This window comes from Lepidothrix coronata, unplaced genomic scaffold (assembly GCF_001604755.1).
Source record: "Lepidothrix coronata isolate B3197 unplaced genomic scaffold, Lepidothrix_coronata-1.0 Scaffold9, whole genome shotgun sequence".
Lineage (NCBI taxonomy): Eukaryota > Metazoa > Chordata > Aves > Passeriformes > Pipridae > Lepidothrix > Lepidothrix coronata.
The window spans coordinates 9090127-9108118 of NW_016690189.1; the positions used below are offsets into that span (position 1 = coordinate 9090127).

General features: G+C 36.3%; 1 long non-coding RNA gene across 1 annotated transcript in view; it reads left to right on the top strand.

Moving 5' to 3' along the window:
* LOC108492220 overlaps positions 1 to 3501 on the top strand; it is a 64283-nt gene extending 60782 nt beyond the window's left edge. The window contains exon 4 of the long non-coding RNA XR_001873040.1: positions 3359 to 3501. This is a non-coding gene — a long non-coding RNA (uncharacterized LOC108492220). The remainder of the gene's footprint in view (positions 1 to 3358) is intronic.
* The last annotated feature ends 14491 nt before the right edge of the window (positions 3502 to 17992 follow it).

The following is a 17992-nucleotide window of genomic DNA, read 5'->3' on the forward strand; positions in this document are numbered from 1 at the left end:
AAACTAAATTTGAATTGTAAAAGCAACTGCTTCTTTTCAAGGGACTAAAAATGCATTACTACATTTCAAAAATTACTTTTTATGTGTGTGGTGAGAAGAATTAGCCACTCATGTTTACTCTTCAGGAGTAGGAAACCTATCCTGTCCTGTATTCTGTGTTGTTTTCTTTTTGTCATTAGTCAGAGCAGGTCAGTTTTCTAATTACAGGTTGAAATGTCTTAGAGCATAAGACATAAGGAATGGGAATAAAGAAATGAAAACCGTTAGTATGCCTTTCTAAATCAGTGATAGGAATTGCTTTTGAAATGCTCAGTGCAATATCAACATTACAAAAATGTTAGAGAAAATACAGAAAAATCTGAGCATGAAAAGCATTTTTAAAAGGCAAAATCAAAAAAGGCTGAAATTTCTTATCCCCAAATAGATGATTTTGATAGTCATTGTTAACCTTTTTTATTAATAAAACATTATTCAGTAAAACAGGAAGGTGAGGTGATAAATTCCAAATGTTTTAAAGAGTTCTTCCAGAAGGCTGCTGTGGTATAAGAAATTGAATTAATAAAGTGTGGTATAGTAGAACATAGTTTACAGTTCTTCAGCTTCTGAAGAGGGAAATGGAGTTGTAATTTACTCTGGATTTCCAAGTATTTATTTGTCCAGTTCTTTACTAAACAGTCTTCAGAAAAAAACAAAGACAGTGTAGTGTACCTAGATGACTTTCTATAAAAGGGCAGGCAGAACATACTAGAGCTTTTAAGCACAGAAGAGATATGTATGTGGGAAGTGCTCTGGTAGAGGTGGATACAAAGATGATTGCTGCAGAGGGGATAAGTGGGGACTTATGACCTGGTAGGTTTAGACAGGGGAAAAAGAAAGCATTTTTTCCCCCCTCTGAACCACAGAATTTAAACTGCAGAATGCGTCTCTCTACTTTTTTTGGAAGGTCTGAAGTACAAACTGATTTAAAAAGAGACTGGAAAATCAACAGAGAACTGGATAATGAATAGCTATTGAAGACAATTGTGTGGACACAACCTGTGACTTGTGAGATACTATCCTCATTGATTAATGATGGGTATTTTGTGCATTCCTTGATGGTAACAGCTATGGAGATGGACTAATGTTCTGATCTGCTGTTACATTTTTCTAGATTTCCAATTTGTACAAAAATTATATGTACAAAAATCCTTGCTTTAATATTTTTTCAGAGCCTAAGAAAGATTATAAGATCACTTGCTGTAGTGTATCCCTGTAAAACACTCTCCATAAAGTATGGGTTGCTGTGTGGTTCTTTGTTACCTGTTTTCTATTTGATGAAGGTTCATTGCAACATCAAGACCAAAGGCAATAGTGTTCTGCTAAACTAACAATTAACAGTTGTTCTTGCTCTGAAAAATACTCTAGGATGTTATGAGTAGGAATGTTTTGAAAAGTCAGCATTGTCTATTTTAAGGGGCACTTTTATTAAATTTTCTAGTGGTGATTACGCCCCTGTTACGTTCTGACTGGTTCCTGTTGATTACATTACAGAATGGCTATTGAACCTCTGGAGGCTTTATAATGTACATGCTGTTGGTCCATGATGTGGTAGAAAAAGCAATATCTTTCAGTATCCCAGTTCAGGACTGAGGAAATAAATGCACTGTGCAGTTTTGAGTAATTACTTGCATTCTGATCATGAATCTGTGTCTCTGCCATTTATTTACACATAAACAACTCTCTGGATGTCTCCAACACTTTGGCTTTTCTTTTCAAAATTCTTTGGCAGAAGAATGCTTTCTCCCCTCTTTTAAGAGTTTAGTTGCTTGTCAACCTATCCAACCTGTCATTTCCTGAGAGCACAGATGGGAGCAGTCAGAGCGGAAACCTGTTGATGGGAGCTTCCTGCACACTGGGCTACAAATGAAAGAAAGGTCCACTTTATATCCACTGTGTTATATTTTTAACTAATAGGGTTTTTGCCATATTTAAATAAAATATTTTTAAAATTATTTAAAAATACATTTCTTTAAAAGTAAAATATAAAAATGTTAATCAGGCAATGAATATATAGATCTAGGTGCAACAGTCTTTGAAAAAGTATGTATTTTATAGCATAAATATTATCTCGTATAGAAACAGTAAATAAAAAATAATTCTTAGCATATGGATCTGGCCCTTCAGAAAATATACCCAATTGTGAATTAATACTTTGGAAGCAGCTAAAAGCTTAAGGAGTCACCTACTTAATATGCATAACAAATAATAACCTGTCTCCTACGTACAACTTCTCTTTAGCAATGGAGCCAAAATTTGCGGTTTTGTGCAATTCTATCAGCACAACTTTCAGGCTTATACTCAATTTTCAGCATATTCTTATATTTCATTGGCTTCTGAACTGAAACATATGCCCATGTGATTTGCTGAAGAGTGGTTGACCCCAGGACACTTGAATGTTTTCTTGTGCTTAGGCCTAATCAAGAAGTGTATCTGGAATGTAGGATGTTTCTCGCAGAGTCAAATATTTTACTGGTTTGACAGATCTTAAATTCAATATTTTTTTAGCATAGCAGTGTGTTTTCACCAGAGTGGTCTGCTTTTAGTTGCAGAGTATTGTGCTTGTGTAAGAACTCTCTTAGATGTCTTTCCTTTTAAAAAGAAAAACAAAAAAAAATTCAAAAAACCCGCCCCAAAACCCAAAAGAGAAAGAATAGCTCTTGCACAACTCCTAACGGAAGAACTGTGCTTTGTTTCGAGGTCAAAAGGAAAACTGAAACAAAAGAAGGGCCAGTTAATAGAATGTAGGATGTTTAGGTAAAATAAAGTAATTTCATCCATGATGAACATGATGTCTACTATCAAGCAAGCGCAGTCTGAAGAAGACGTAATAACTTATCTCTACCTGGGTTATTAGGATAAATCTGCAGATGAGGATATGTGTATAATGGAAGCTTCAAAAGCTACAAATCTGATGTGATAAATGATTCAAAGTACAACACATTAGCTTAGATTTTAATGTTTGTAAAATGAATGAAACAATACATCTATATGCCAAAGCCATATTATCATAAACGTATTTGCCAAACTATAAGACATAAATTGCACTTAAATTTAGTAATCTATGATAGTATGCTTGAATGTATCTTTGTGATTAAATGTGAACAATTGCTTCTTTAAGGTAAAGGTCTGTGTATGTGTGATTAATCAGACTGAAATGACAGGGCGGACAGCTCATGCCATGCCTGGTTATCAGAGTGATTGATTTTAGTCAATGCTGCGGGTGAAAAAATATCTGTTAATAACTACAGCTGCAAAACTCCTGATGTCAGTGATAGCACAAATCACTTCTCACATTCTGTATTATCTGGCTCATTTGCAGATATGGAACATTCCAGCGATCCATTGGAACACAAAATTTTAACGTACAGATTTATGCAAGAGGGATGACTGCAAAGTGCATCGCATGAGTAGAGTAAGAAGCTGAAAATTGCTGCTGTTGTAGCTGTCATACGCACGTTATTTTCTTTGGTATGTGTGGAGATTTCGCTGTCAGGCTTTTATCCTCCAGATTGTTTGTGCTGTACCTCTCTTCCTGCTTAAAATAGAAAATCAGTCACTGAACCTGGATGCTATTAAGTGTTCTTAGAATAATTCTTAACTAAGTTGGTTGATTTTCACTTTCTGATGAAAGAATATTTGGTTGTTTATTGCAGGCTCTAAATAAACATGTTTTTCCAAAATCAACAGATAAGATTACAAATTACATTCCATCAACAGAATTGTTTACCGTAGGTATATTCCTTGCCATATAATATTTATCATTTTAGTTGTTATGTTTTTTATTTTGAAAGATCTGGAGTTTATCTTCATCTAACATTGTGTCTTAACTACATTTTGCAGGGGTTAACAGGGAATGTGGATGTTTTATGGACCTCAGAGGAGGAGTGGGGCAACAAATAATCTCATGTGTTTGGTAGGATTGTTATTTTAAATCCAGCCCATTACCCAGCCTTTTTGCACTAGCTTTTTATCTGACATTCCCTACTGGCTCGAAACAATATATTTCATATACCTCCAAACATAAAAATCTTTTCAGGTTTTTATAGTCCCTTGTCCCCCTGGAATTTACAGATGCATCCTTTTTCAGGAAGCACATACAAGTGTGGTCTGAAATGCTGGAGTACTTGATTTCTTGGAATGATAAAATTGTCCTTTGCTTTTTCAAGCTTTCCCTCTCTGCTCTGTAGATAAGTTCTTTAGCTGAAAAAATGAAATATGAAAAAAACCAGACTTGTTAATGTGTATGCTATTTCATCACACTGTTGTTTAGTTCTGGCTGGTATTCTGCAGAAGACCAGAGTGTGGTCATAGTGATATCAGTTAGCCTCAACATTTTATTTATGTAAATGATAGGGGAGAAAATGTCCAGTTCAAGAAAGCAGAGATGATTCTTGCTTAGTAGGAGATTAAAGCATTACTGTCATTATTATTTGTTCTTATTTCTCCAGAGGATCTGGGTCTTGATTATGATTCCGTTGTGGTAAGTGCCTCTATCAATCACAGAGAGATCAAGTCCTTGCCTGAAGATGTGCATATAAAGATACTCCATACAGCAGCATGCCTTGAAGGAGCTTGATGGTAATTTCACAGATGCCAAATATATTAATGTGAGTTCAGGTAGACTGGCACGTTTCTGAAGTCTCAGGTATTTCAAGACAAAACCTTCTATTTATTTATTTATTTTAATTATTACTGTGATTCTCACAGGAATAACTGTAATGCAGAAACAAAAGACTTGCCTGACTTTTAGATCTGCAAATTTCTGAACTTTGAATATTGTCCTTTTATATGTTGAGTAGGGTTGTGTGGGAATTCTATGTTAGGTGCTTTCATCAAAGAAATGGAAAACTGATAATGAATCCTTGCCACTAGTGCAATTTACTTATTAATTTACTGAGGAATCATCTCTTAATCTGAAAGTCATAAAATTTAAATAAAAAAACTTTTAATATTGAGAATGGACCCAATTGACCTATAAGCAGCTGATAATTTTGAATGCTGTTGGCCACAGATATCCATGCACTACCTTCCCTCACTTTCCTTTCATACAAATAATGAGCATTGCACTAAATTGCAAATATGCTTTTGTCTTTTGCTCAAGCAAAAGAGTAAGAGTTGACTTTTAGCCTACTCTTGTGTGTGATGTTCCTGAGTTCACTGCTTGATTTATTTGCAGATATGGCAAACTGAGAAGATACATTTAAAATACTGCCGGTTGTTTTTATGTACAAGAATCCCAGCCATGAAGGAATCTGAACTAGGAGGAGGAGACAGGAGTTCCTGGCCACACTCTTTTGTTAACATCAGTAAGCCATTGCCATAGGATTGAGTGAAGATGCACCACCTCAGGAATTTTAGATAAAAGGTCACAGCTTGACACCAAGTACAGGGCATTTATATGCATCCATTCCATTTCACAGGGCATCCACTGTCTCCAGGCACAGCTGCAGGACTCTTCATGTATAAATAAATAACCTGCTGTAAGACAGATTATGTTCCCTGGATATCAATCACTGGTAAATACCGTGTTACTACTTACGATGTAAGAATACTAAATGGAAACTCACGAAGATTTCAGATTGCCATTATATTTACAGTCCTGGGGCTTACTGCTGAAAGCTATTGGATGTGTTTGCCTCTGAATACGGGCTGAAAGCTGTGCTGGGATACTCATTTCTAGCTTGCCTCTCAGATTTTCAAATCAAGGTTAGTCATACAATCCTACCTCTGAATTACTGTAAATATTGCAAAAAGATTCCAATCTTTGCCAGTTGGAATCAGTAAGGAAACAAAACTCCAGACTCCTCCTTTCCTGATTACATATCTGGCAAATATTTTGGACCAAAGTGTTCTGTGTATTGTGTGATTACAGGGGCTAAATGCACTGAGGGAGAAGGAGTTAAAAAAAAAGGTAAAAAATCCCCTGAAGTGTTGGAGTGCCTTCTAGTAGCTGCACAATAAAAGCACAGATATTTTATTCCCCTTTCTTCTACCCAACCATCAGCTCTTTTTCTGTCAGCAGTCAGACATTCCCGAATTCCAGCTGCAAATAATACGTCCCTCCATGTGCTGGCATCAAAAAGCAGGGTTGGTTTAACCCTGAATTGTTGCCGTCATTCCAAGGCACCGAGTCCAATTTCTTTGCAATGTGTTCAAATGCTTCCCTCAACAGCCACTCTTCTCCACTGGCCAAAACAAAGGTGAGATATTGTTTACAAATTCAGGAACTCTGTGTTGGAGACTGTCAGTGTTTTGAAAGAAGCCACAGTTGTGTGTTCTTAGATGATTCTGATCTTTTTCAATGAGTGCACCTGCTTTTTAATTCCTTATTAATTTTGGCTTATTTATAAATAATTCCAGACAGGATTCTTTTTTTTTTTTATATTCCATTATGTTTATCTCATGGAGGAAAATATAGTTAGAATATACATTTCCCCCCTCCCTCCCCCTTATTTAGTATATCAACAGATTAACTTGGAATATTTTTTACTGAACTATGAAGATAAGGAAAAACTCAAAGCTTGCTGAATACTCTTTGGTTTTAATTATTGTTGGTATTAGGGAATCTATAAAGGGATATTTGTTATCCTTTACCTCCTTGACATAATTGCTCTAATATTAAGGTCGGATTATTTTAGATCTGTAGCATCCTCACTTAATAACAAAAGAATGGTCACGAACGGAAGAGTAGCCCATCCAGGAAACAGTATCAGAAGAGCCAAAACCATTTTGGCCAAAATGTCAGCTAAGAGGGGGACACAGCACTTCATTAACCTGTTTGTGTCCAGGTGCCCTGGAAAGTAGACCTACAGAAGTAATCTAGCCCAATCAACCAAGCTGCTAAGAGAATCATTGCAACTTGATGCAGCCATCCTTTTCCTTAATGAGCTTTAACATAGAACAGTAGAATTCATGCTGACCAAAATTCAGACCTGTGTTGAGGGATGACTGTTTTTGACTGGAGTTTAATGAGTATGATTTTTTTTCTAGTCTTTTTTAACTTCTGTTTTGATTGAGTTACAGCCACAAAAAATTAATTTCAGTGTGCCTCTTCATTTGTGTTTTCTGTTGTAATATTCTACTTCATACAACATCATGGTTAGTACACCGTGGGCTTCATAACAGTGAGCCTCCTGAATTTTCCAAGAAGATTGCTTCAGTATGAGGGAGAGATTACTATTTTGCTATATAGTTTCTATTACAGAGTAAATAATTTCCAGATAAGACTGATTTAGCTTACCACGGTAATGCACAACATTTTCAAATGTAGAAATCAGAAGCTTATTTTACTACTTCTATCGAACTGTCACATAGGAGAAGGCCATTTATGAATTGAGAAAGGAAGGTGGAGGCTTTTTAGAGGTGTATTCAGCTGATTTTGATACTTTTGAATTATCTCAGCATTTTTTTCAGTGTATTCATATTACAGACAGTATTTCTGACAATCTATTATGTGCTTCATTGACCACAAGGTTTGAAATTTGGTTCATATTGGCACAGTAGTGTCATATTTGTAGTGATAAATGGATAATTTTTTTATTAGGTCTCTGTTGTTTAATTTGAGATCTGTAATTTTTTTTGCAGTTCATTACTTCTGCTATTTTTCTGTCTAGGAAAAAGGGATCAAGGTGCTTTAGACTTGTCCATATGAAGAGATGGACTATCCAAGGAAGGGTAAATGTACTTATATTGTCTATTCATCTTGCTTTAAAAGAATTAATGTTATAGTTTTCTGACTTTATTTTTTTTAGGGAACCAACATTGCTACTCTTGTAAATCTGTTTAAAATGTGCAACCCATGATTCATAATTAGGTCGTATGCTTGCTTAATGCTGTTTTCATAAGTAGAGATCTTTTATTTAGGCATAAATAAAATTTCAACAGAATAGTAGTATTGCCAAATTATAACCTCCTTATACTAAAAGTAATAATACCTCATATCATTATTTAAGTATGTTGTACTATACAATTATAAGGAGGAGGAAGCTGAAGAAGAGATTAAGCACTGAGAAAATGCTTCTGTTTTAGCATGTTCTCTATTATTCTTTATTTACATCAAACCACATTTCCTTCTAAATGGACCCTGAATCCAAAGCGTTGGTCACATTGTTTGCCTAATTCTACAGAAATTTATATTTTATATATGTAAAATAATCCTAATCTCAGTCCTTAAAATCATGTAGAATATTTTCATCTGTGTTTTCTTCAAATTGGTGGAAAATATTCTTAGATTTTCCTATGTAATAGCTGTGAGAATCCACCTTTTATATAGACTGCAATTAAATAGAAGACACAGAGTAAGATTATAGTATGTCAAGAGGACAAAGAAGGGAGTTGCCTACCTGTGGCCAATGAATAGCTTGAGTGAGCTGAACAGTATTATGTTATATCTAAAGGCAATGCAGAAAAGTAACTGATCCTTAAACTGGTAGTAAAGCGCTTGTTTCTGAAACTGGTGAGTGACAATTTAAAGGCACAGTGTGATGGTGTGATGAGGAATAGGACTAATTTTTTTCCCCTTATTTGAGTCTGTGGCTTATGTGTATTATGTTTCTTTTTGTGTATTTTATGTTGTGAATTATTCAAGTTCCTGCTTTTTGTGTGTATCAAACCATTCGCATGTGCTTTTGTTTGCTGTTTTTCCAAGAAACCCCTGATAGTGAATCATAGAATCATAGACTAATCAGTTGGAAGGGACTCAAGGATCGTAAGAGTCCAACTCCTGCCTCCACATGGGGCAACCTCAAAGTTAAACCATATATCTAAGAGTTTTGTCCAAACACTTCTTGAACACCATCAGGCTTGGGGCCATGACTTCACTGGGGATCTTGTTTCAGTGCTTAGTCACTTCTTCAGTAAAGAACTTTCTTATAATCACTGAGTCATAGAACACCAGGTTGGAAGGGATCTCAAGAATCACCTGGTCCAAACTTTCTTACCAAAAGCACTGTCTAGACAAGATGGCCCAGCCCCCTGTCCAGTCACAGTGTCCAATGCTGGGAAATCCACCACTTCCCTGAGGAGGGTATTCCAATGGCTTATTGTTCTCATCATGAAAAATTTTGCTCTTGTGCCCAATCAGAATCTCCTCAAGAGTAAGTTGTACGCATTACCCCTTGTCTTTTCCATGTGACTGCTTGTAAAAAGTGCTACATTTTTGGTTACATTTTAGCTTTCTTTCACAATGATTTAAAAAATCTGATTGTTTCTAGTAATGCTAAACTCTTACATTACAGCATAAACAGAAGATCTTTTGCGTAAGGAAAGATGAAGAGTTTCAACTTACACGTATTTATGTGCAAATGTGCGTGTATATATATACATGTATAAGTATTCGTATAAAACACAGTTTTATGTATATAATAATACTTATATCATGAGTAACTGATAAATAATAATACTTACATCATGAACTGTGATGATAAAAATGTGCTAAAACCGGAATGGAGATTCCAGAATAACCAGGTAACTTTTGTCCTTAAAATTCTGGTGGAAAAGCTTATTTTACCATTTTATTTACTGTTATAGATTCAGTAGAGCTGTTTTTCATTAAAAGAAAGAATAAGGAGGAAATAAAAGTAATTGAAGACAAACCCTTCTCTGTGGGATTTTTTTGACGGGGCTTAAGGTTAGATTTCAGCAAATGTGCGTTTGAGATGTTGGTTTGTATTCCAAAGTGTACTCTCTGTGCTTACCATAGTAAGCTATTGAAATCAAAAAATTGCTTCTAATACTGTTTAGACATGAGATAATTATCCCACTCTCAGATTTGGCTGAATTTGGTCAAGGAGTTAAAAAAGTCACTGTACCTAGAAAAAAACCATGATCTCATTAAGCCTAGTTTCCTCAGAAATCAGGCCACAGTGTTAGTATAAGACAAAAAATATGGTGCTTTTAAGAAGGAAATGTAGTCATATGTTTAGCATTTAGATCAGTGTTTTCAAAAAGAACTAAGGATTTTTCTTGGGTGAGGATTGATTGCTGGTGGATCTCATCTATAATTTGTCAGTTGTCTTCATTTATTTTGATACTTGTGAATTTGTAACATAGGCAATGACACTTTAAAACAAAATGCTTCTCCTCCTCTTCTTTTTCTCACTGATTTTGTTTAACTTCAGCTGTGTTGACAGAAAGGAGTTGAAAGGAAGGGAATTTGGACAAATTTATCTCTGTCATAATGGGAGAAGAAAGGCAAGGAAGAGCTTCTAATGTTTTAGCATGCATTAGAATGTTAATAGATAATTATCATAATTCAATGAAAACATTCTGGTTTCTAAGTAGTGTGCCGGTTTTCAAAAACCAAGTATTCCTTGTTGTCTCTTACTTGAAAGATATAAATCAATTTGTCTACTAAATCCAGGAGCTGCCAAAGCACATATTTTATTTATCATGGTATGTCCATCTATTTGTCTTTTCTTTTACTGAAAATATGGGTTGATTTGAGATTTAAAATTGTTAATTTTCTACTCTCTCTCTCTTCACTTGAATGTCCTTTATCTTCATGTGCAGTCAAAGAAGCATGAGTATAACCTTCCATGCTGTGCGTATAAATAACTTCTCTAGCAACTGGAAAGAATTAAAACATGGCATTAACAGCAATAGCTGCATTAGCTGGAATAGTTTACCCTGGATATGTTAACTGATAAACTTGTATCTATTTAAGAAAGATCTAATTGGATACTTTTGTTACATAAACTAAACCATATTATTATAATAAACCATATATAAAATAATGAATAGAACATAATTTTTTATAATGTCATTCAAATGAGATGACTTGAAGGTAATTTCTACATTTTAAGCATTTAGTTTCATGAGATTTCCTAGCAATTCACCAATCATAATGCCTCAAATGTTTGCCATTATTAAGAAACATTTAATGTACGATTAGATCAGTCATAAATATTTTATACGGAGAAAATATATTATTTCAGGTACTTCCCAACATCTTTATGCCTGTAATTCTGTGCATCTGCATACAAATAAAAGGGATGCTCTATTAGCATATTGCACTCCTACTGCATCCTTCTGTTTTGGGTGAGTCAGTTTTGAAACAATCTGAAGATTGTTTCAATTTTGCTTCCAAAGTCAGCGAGATAAGTTTTGGGAGGACTTTCCTTCTCTTTCGCTGCTACTGTAAACTCAGCAGCCTTTAAAGTCAAGTTATGGCTGTTCCCAGGCACCTGAAGAGCTGCCCTTGACTGTTTGTAGCATGGCTGTGCCCAGCACTGCGAGGGACAGGTTCTGCAGCCTCCTTTTTTTTTTCTGGGCAGCAACCTGGAGACCGGATTGACAGATATGGAGACCTCTATGACAGATAGGTTTTGGATTCTTTTCTAATGAAAAAACCCAGTGTTAGGATGTCCTAAGTGATGGTGTGGGGTTTTGAGGGGTTGTGGTTTGGAGGTGCTTTTGCTCAGTACTTTAAATCACCTTTTGAACTGTATCACTGTTGATGCATTTGGTGTTCCTTCCCAGGGAAGACAAGGTTTGCACCATGGCAGTCCCATATGAGTAAGGCAAATAAGTCTTCCTGAAGGGGAAAGTGGAGAGGAGAAAACTTCATTTCATCTCATATTTTACAGCCTATTATGGCAGAATTGCTGCGAACATAAATATTTTAATTTTTTGACACATATTTTAAGGGAAAAAAACCAAACTTTCTGAGGAAATGAGACATGGGGTTTTTTCCCCCTTCATTGTCTTTGCCTTTTGTTGTCAAGGAACTGCATACCACCTGCATTGCGCCCTCATCCCTCCTGACTACTACTTTCATTTTTTTATGATCCAAGCAGCAGTTCCCAAAGTTTCTCTCCCAGGGGCTTGTGACATGTATTTGAATTTTGATTCACTTGCAACAGTCCAGACATTCCATGTGTTATTGACCACATTTGTAAATACACCCCATCTTACAGCACATGGACCTTAACAGAGGAACTACTGCCTGAGCAGAAGCTGGCCATGGGCAGTCAGCAACATGAGCAGCCTGGTGTGGAGCTTCCAAGAGAATGGTCACAGTTTTGCAAAGAAATAGCACACCTCAGAAGAGATGCTTGGTAAGATTGCTCTGCTGTGTGCTTTAGGGCTGTTCTTCACTGTAGAAGTTTAATAAACTCGAAGGAATCATAGTGTCTGCTCTGTAGCCTGCCTGCTCCATTTATTCTCTTGTTATCTGAGAACAAAACAGTGCTGTGGGTATATTCTGTTGGGATCATATGTTAACTAAATTTCCTTCAATGACTTAAAACAGCAATAATGCTAGTTGTTAAATGGAGAGAAATAGTATTCCACAGAACCATTTAAAACTGTTTAACCAAATGGAATTAACAATAATTTTTTGAAGGTTGTTTTCTAGTTCAGTTCTATCCTCTGTTTTCTGCAGTTTTGTGCATCTATAAATTTTGCCAAGTCTATTTTTGTTGACAGGCAATATTGGTCTTCATTTGAAAGTCTGATTAGTTTCCTATGAGATTTCTTGATATATAGTAAAAGTGTAGTTATAACTTCAGCTTGAAAAATCCCACCTTGACTGTTTCATTGCTTCTGTGATAACCTTAAATATCTGCGTGGTCCACATGCTACCACATGAGTGTTGAAGCAACAGCACTTTTAAAAAAAATTAACAAAATTGTTAAGAAAGAGAAGGGACTAAAATAATAAAAAATAAAAATATGTATCTTCTTATGCAGAACATGGGATTCTTATGTTTTTAAAATAGTTCTAGCTCTATACTTTGCAACAACTTCTTTTACATTTTATTTTCATTGAGCTATGGATTCTCCCCAGTCGTGTATACTAACACAAGCAGCAATCCCCATTCAGTGAATGCATAGGAGGCTATTATTAAGTTTAAGGGTATGAGTGGTGCCTTTGCTTTTTTGTTCTCCTTTTTTTTTAGCAAACAGGAATTGGAAAGAGAGAGAATAGGCTGACAATATCCTTTCTTGATGTTTAATGAAAAGCTGTTAAAAGTCCCCAGCATGACAGAATTTATTTTCTTCCAGCACCTACAAAAGAAACACAAAGTTGTTTACAATACCACTATTTTACCATTTACTTCCCTTTTTTCTCTGCATGATAAACACAGTATTTCTTGTGTAAGAAGACAATTTCTCTTCTTCATACACCCTGTAAAGTAATAACAGCCATTAGTTCCACTGGTACCAGTTCCACTGGTACTAATGAGCTTCTACTGATTTCATCTTGTGGTTAATTTTACTTTGGAGCCTTGGAAAGACATAAAGTTTTCACAGGTTTTGTGCCTGAGCTCTTTCCCCATGTTGGCTTCTCTGGTGCATATGTTCATGCCACAGCCTGTCCCTCTTTAGGGATGTGTGCTTGAGGTCTCTCCCTTTCACCAGAAGTCTCTTTTGACAATACCTATGGAAACAGTGTGTTTAACCTCTCCACCCCAAAGTTAAATTTCTGCAAAACTAACAGTTCAGAAAGTGATTAATGAGAGCAGGCTAAAGGAGCAGATAGTATTGACTGCGTTAACCTGTTTAACTCAAAAATTGGGTTAAAAAAACCAATAAAAATTAAATGTAACCTCTAATGCTTCTTTACCATGTGGTATAGGAAGTGGGAATCATTCACAGTAAATTATAGTTCTAAGGAAAATGTATGCCATTATGATAAATGTGATATAAATAGGTAGATGGGCTGGCTTTCAATGCTGCCTATTACTAAGTCATTGTCCAGCCCCAGATTGGCTGTACTGTAGTGAGTCACGAATGAGCAAAATTCTGGTGGCTCAGAAATTGATAGTATCATGTGTTTTTAAAACACTTATTTCTTTCTTTTAGTAAAATGGTAGAAGCTGAAACTAAAGCAAGAGCAGAAGTCTCCTCCTTTTCTCCTTGAAATTCTTTTGGAAAGAACACTTTTGACTCTCATTTTATAAAGGTATGATGAGGCAGATGTTGCCTCTCTGGTTGCAACCACCATCCTTATTAATTAGAAAAACTGGGGAACTATCTGGGTTTGAATGTTGTTTGAGACAGAAGTTGAAGATTAGCCATCTCATCTGTGATGGTACTTGTCTGTACCTTGGAAGAGCTCATAACTTTTGGTTTAATTTTTCTAATAAAAGTACATTTTTGTGAAACTCAAGTCAGGAAATGGAAAAGTGACTGTTCTCAGGGTAACACTAGCTCAGATTCTTTACATAAATAGATTTTTTTTCTAGTAGATTTCTAATGCTTATTATATTACCATTTGTTTCACTCTGCATGGAAGAAATTTCCTTTTTGCAAGGTATACATTGCTTTCTGTACACTGTCAACAGCTGAACAGTACTAATAGCAATGATTAAAGGATCAGATGTACAGCTTGGCTAAGTTCAATTAGTAGAAGAAGGTTTTCATTTCCTGAGTCTTGATTGTGGATTATATTGATGTAATCTTAATTTTAACTGTGTATATTTTTTGAAATGTAAATATAAAACAACACATCCAGAAAATGTCATCAAGCTTGAGTGAAATGTGCTAGACTGTGTATCCCTCCAATGCAAAAACAAAAATCAAGGAAATAAGCAGCTAAGTTATTTGATACCCTGTGCTTCACTCAGGTCTGCATCTCAGCCTTATCTTCCTCCCTTCCATCATGCAGAGCTCACGTATCATTACCCCCCCATGTAAGTACTTTTGTAATCACCTACAATTATTATTTGTCTACATACTGAATAGAAATTATAGAAGTGAAGTTAATAAATTAAAACTGTCACAGAGTTTAACTACATTCTGTGTAGTTCTGCTCATGAGTTGTGCTGGCTAGTGGAAGCTAGACAACAAGATCTCGTAGCAGGGCTTTCTAAAATTCCTCCCAGTGTTTTTCTGCACTTTGAGGACTGAAGATTTGTCCTCAGCATTGAGTGTGCTGCCCTCTGCTGCTGCGTCTCTGCTTGTTGTAACCTCTTCTCATGGGAAGCATTCCTCATTCGGGCCAGGAACCTCTTTGCAAGACCCGGGCTGATGGAAATGAGGTCAAGTCAGGACCAGTGGGTGAAGATCAGCAAGGCCCAGATATACCTAAAGCATAGCATAGGAACAGGCCAAGGGCTGGAGGTTAAATACAGCTCCTGAGCTGAGGGCAGAGGCAGGTTTCTTGCAGTTCTTTTCCCAGCAGCCAATCCAGTGGTGTTACTGGAGCTAGCCTTAAGCACAGGTAGCTAAAGCCCAGGACGAGCTGGCGGAAAGGCTGCAGGATGCCTCTCTGCCTCACTCAGGGCTCTGACATAACCTATCTCTGCAGAGGAGTGTATTGATGTAAATAGAGTTTAATGACTGTCTCTTCCTTCCCTGCTGAGAAATGGTGAGAGAACTGAACCAGGATGCATGGAATAGGCACCAGTGGGAAATTCTCCCAAATAGCGTTTAACTCTTATTGGTCACTTTTGCAACCTATACAGTGAGATTTCCTATCATCAGAATAGCAAACATGGGTCTGAACATTGCAGATTTGATGACAATTCTGATCTTAGTGACCAGTGTTGTCAGGGGAAAGGGAGGAGGTGATGTCCTGTGCAGAACGCTAGAAAACAGAGCTGAAGGAAACTGAGCTGGAGAAAAGTCAACTTTGAGAATGCTTTAACATTCTCAACTCTTGTAATATAATTATTATAACTCTGGAAATTCTGCATAGATTTCAAAAAATAACCTACCATCCAGTATTTGACACTTTTGCTATTCCCTGAAATTGTAAATTTTCCCTTCCTGTCTTAAGCTTAATGAACTGCAATAAACAGCCTAAATATTTCACCTTTCTTTTGTCATCTGTTTTCTGTAGGAGTTGGGATACTGTGTTGTTTAACAGAGGAAAAGTGAATAATTGAGAAATCTTGCTTCCTTTGCTCATGGATGTGAATGCCAACAGTAGCTAATCAATGAGGAGGAGACCAGGAGACCTGCATCTGCTGATTTTTGTTAAGCAATGGAAGAAAGAAAAGAGAAAAAAGTGGTTTTCTCCTTTGTTTCCATTGGAAAAAGAACAGCAAGTAAACTGTGATGTAACATCATTAATATCAGTCATAGAAGAGGATATATTAAACCAACATAATTCCAGATGTTCAATGAAGATTGGCTAATTGAAGATCCAGTTGCGAAAAAATGTGCCCTCAGGACTCTTTTTGTCACTCTAGTTCATCATGTGTAGTGGTAACTTTTGTTTCTTCTCAAAATTAATAAGGTGATCTATTTTATTTCCTAAAAATGAGTTAAAGGTGATGATTTTCTCTTTTTAAAGCAAGAAAGCAGAAAAAAAAATATTAGAAAAGGACAGGTCTAGAACTGTTATTTGGGCATCTTTCAGTCTGTGAGGAGGACCCCTGTGGTGTTGTATTCAGAGACATTTTTTTCACTGTCTCTAAGTGAATCTTTTCTCAAAGATCTAAATTTCAGTTGTCAAAACTTTCTCCTTTTAGATATAGCAACAGAAGACTTTAAAGCCAGGGGAATAACTTTTGGCTTGAATTTAAATGCATATGTCCAGGGATTATAAACGCAAATCAGACTACTTTTTGCCCAACAGATTTTGCAGGTAATATAATATAGTTTAGAAATTCTTTTCAGAGCCACCTTTGCCTGATCCACCACACACACGCTGAGTAAGGTGAAAGAAGAAACCTCAGTACTTCTGAAGACCTCAGTACTCCAGACAGAAACTTACAGCATTCCCTTGCACTGATTCTTGTTTTTCACCCTACATCAGTTCTGCATGTCTTTGGCAACTGGTGTTTGTTTTCACCTCTCTTGTAAACTGAGTTACTCATAGCTGTCTGTCTTGGTTTCATGGTAAACAAAACTTTGCTTCTTTTCTTTGGGTGGTTTGATTTAGAATTCTTAAAGTATTTTTCTGTTTCAGAAAAGGAGGTCTCTGAAAACATGGGCAGGTCACCACAAATTGATGCTGCATGACACTTTAGTTGGCTGTGAGTATGCTGAGGAGCTGTAACATTAGGGTTGTATGTGTGTGTATATCTCTGTATAATATAGATCTATGTATAGAGTCCTAGCTATGGCTTGTGTGCGAGTGTGTGCATACACACACGTTCTTCTCTGTGGGGACCTTTCTGTTTCATGAAGTGCAACTTTTCGCCTGCACAAGAGGTTTCTGGAACCATGGTTGTTCATAAATATCATTATACATCAAGGAATGCTAACCAAATGTCCTTGTAGGCATTTATTATCATTTTGGTTTCAACTCTGTTGTGCATACTTTGTGTTCATCTCAGTATAACGACTTCTGTAGCATTGGCTGGTGTTAGATATCAGGCAGAAGTTGACCTTCCCAGGTGATGTGCTTCTCTTTCTCAGAAAGCTAATGTTTTGAAAGAAGCTTTGCTCAGAGTTCCAGCTGCAGTGCCACAGCAGGCACATAATACCTTCAAGAAATGGAATACCATGGGGAGCACATGTTAAAATGCTTATGAGAAGGATGTATAAGTGTCACTAACTGAAAGAAATGAATCAGTTCTTTTTGCGTATATTGAAAAGGAGCAGGCTAAAACAGCAATTCACCCCATCATGGACAGCACAACAGTGATGTACTGTTTTACCAGACTAGAGAACTATACAAGCCTTTGCATGTGTCACACTGCAGTATTTTTTTTATTCAGCATACACATTAAAAAGGAAAAAAAACAAAACAAAAAACCCACAACACTCAAGGTCAGACAGACCAAATAATGACAGGCAATACAAATGCATTTTTATACATAAACAGAAAAGGAGTGGGGAAGGTCTTTCTCATTATGCCAAATAGCAGTCTGGCTATGATTTAATGCATTTGAAATTAAGTCTGTCTCTTCATCTGTACATTTTTACTAGTCTGCAGAACAGACTGGCAGGCAGTGTGAGCAGATGCTTCTGGTTGGATCAGGATAAAATTCTTTGTGCTGGCTTTTTGGTCTGATAAAATCTTTTGAATCTTTGTGCAGGATGACAGCAGCAGTGAG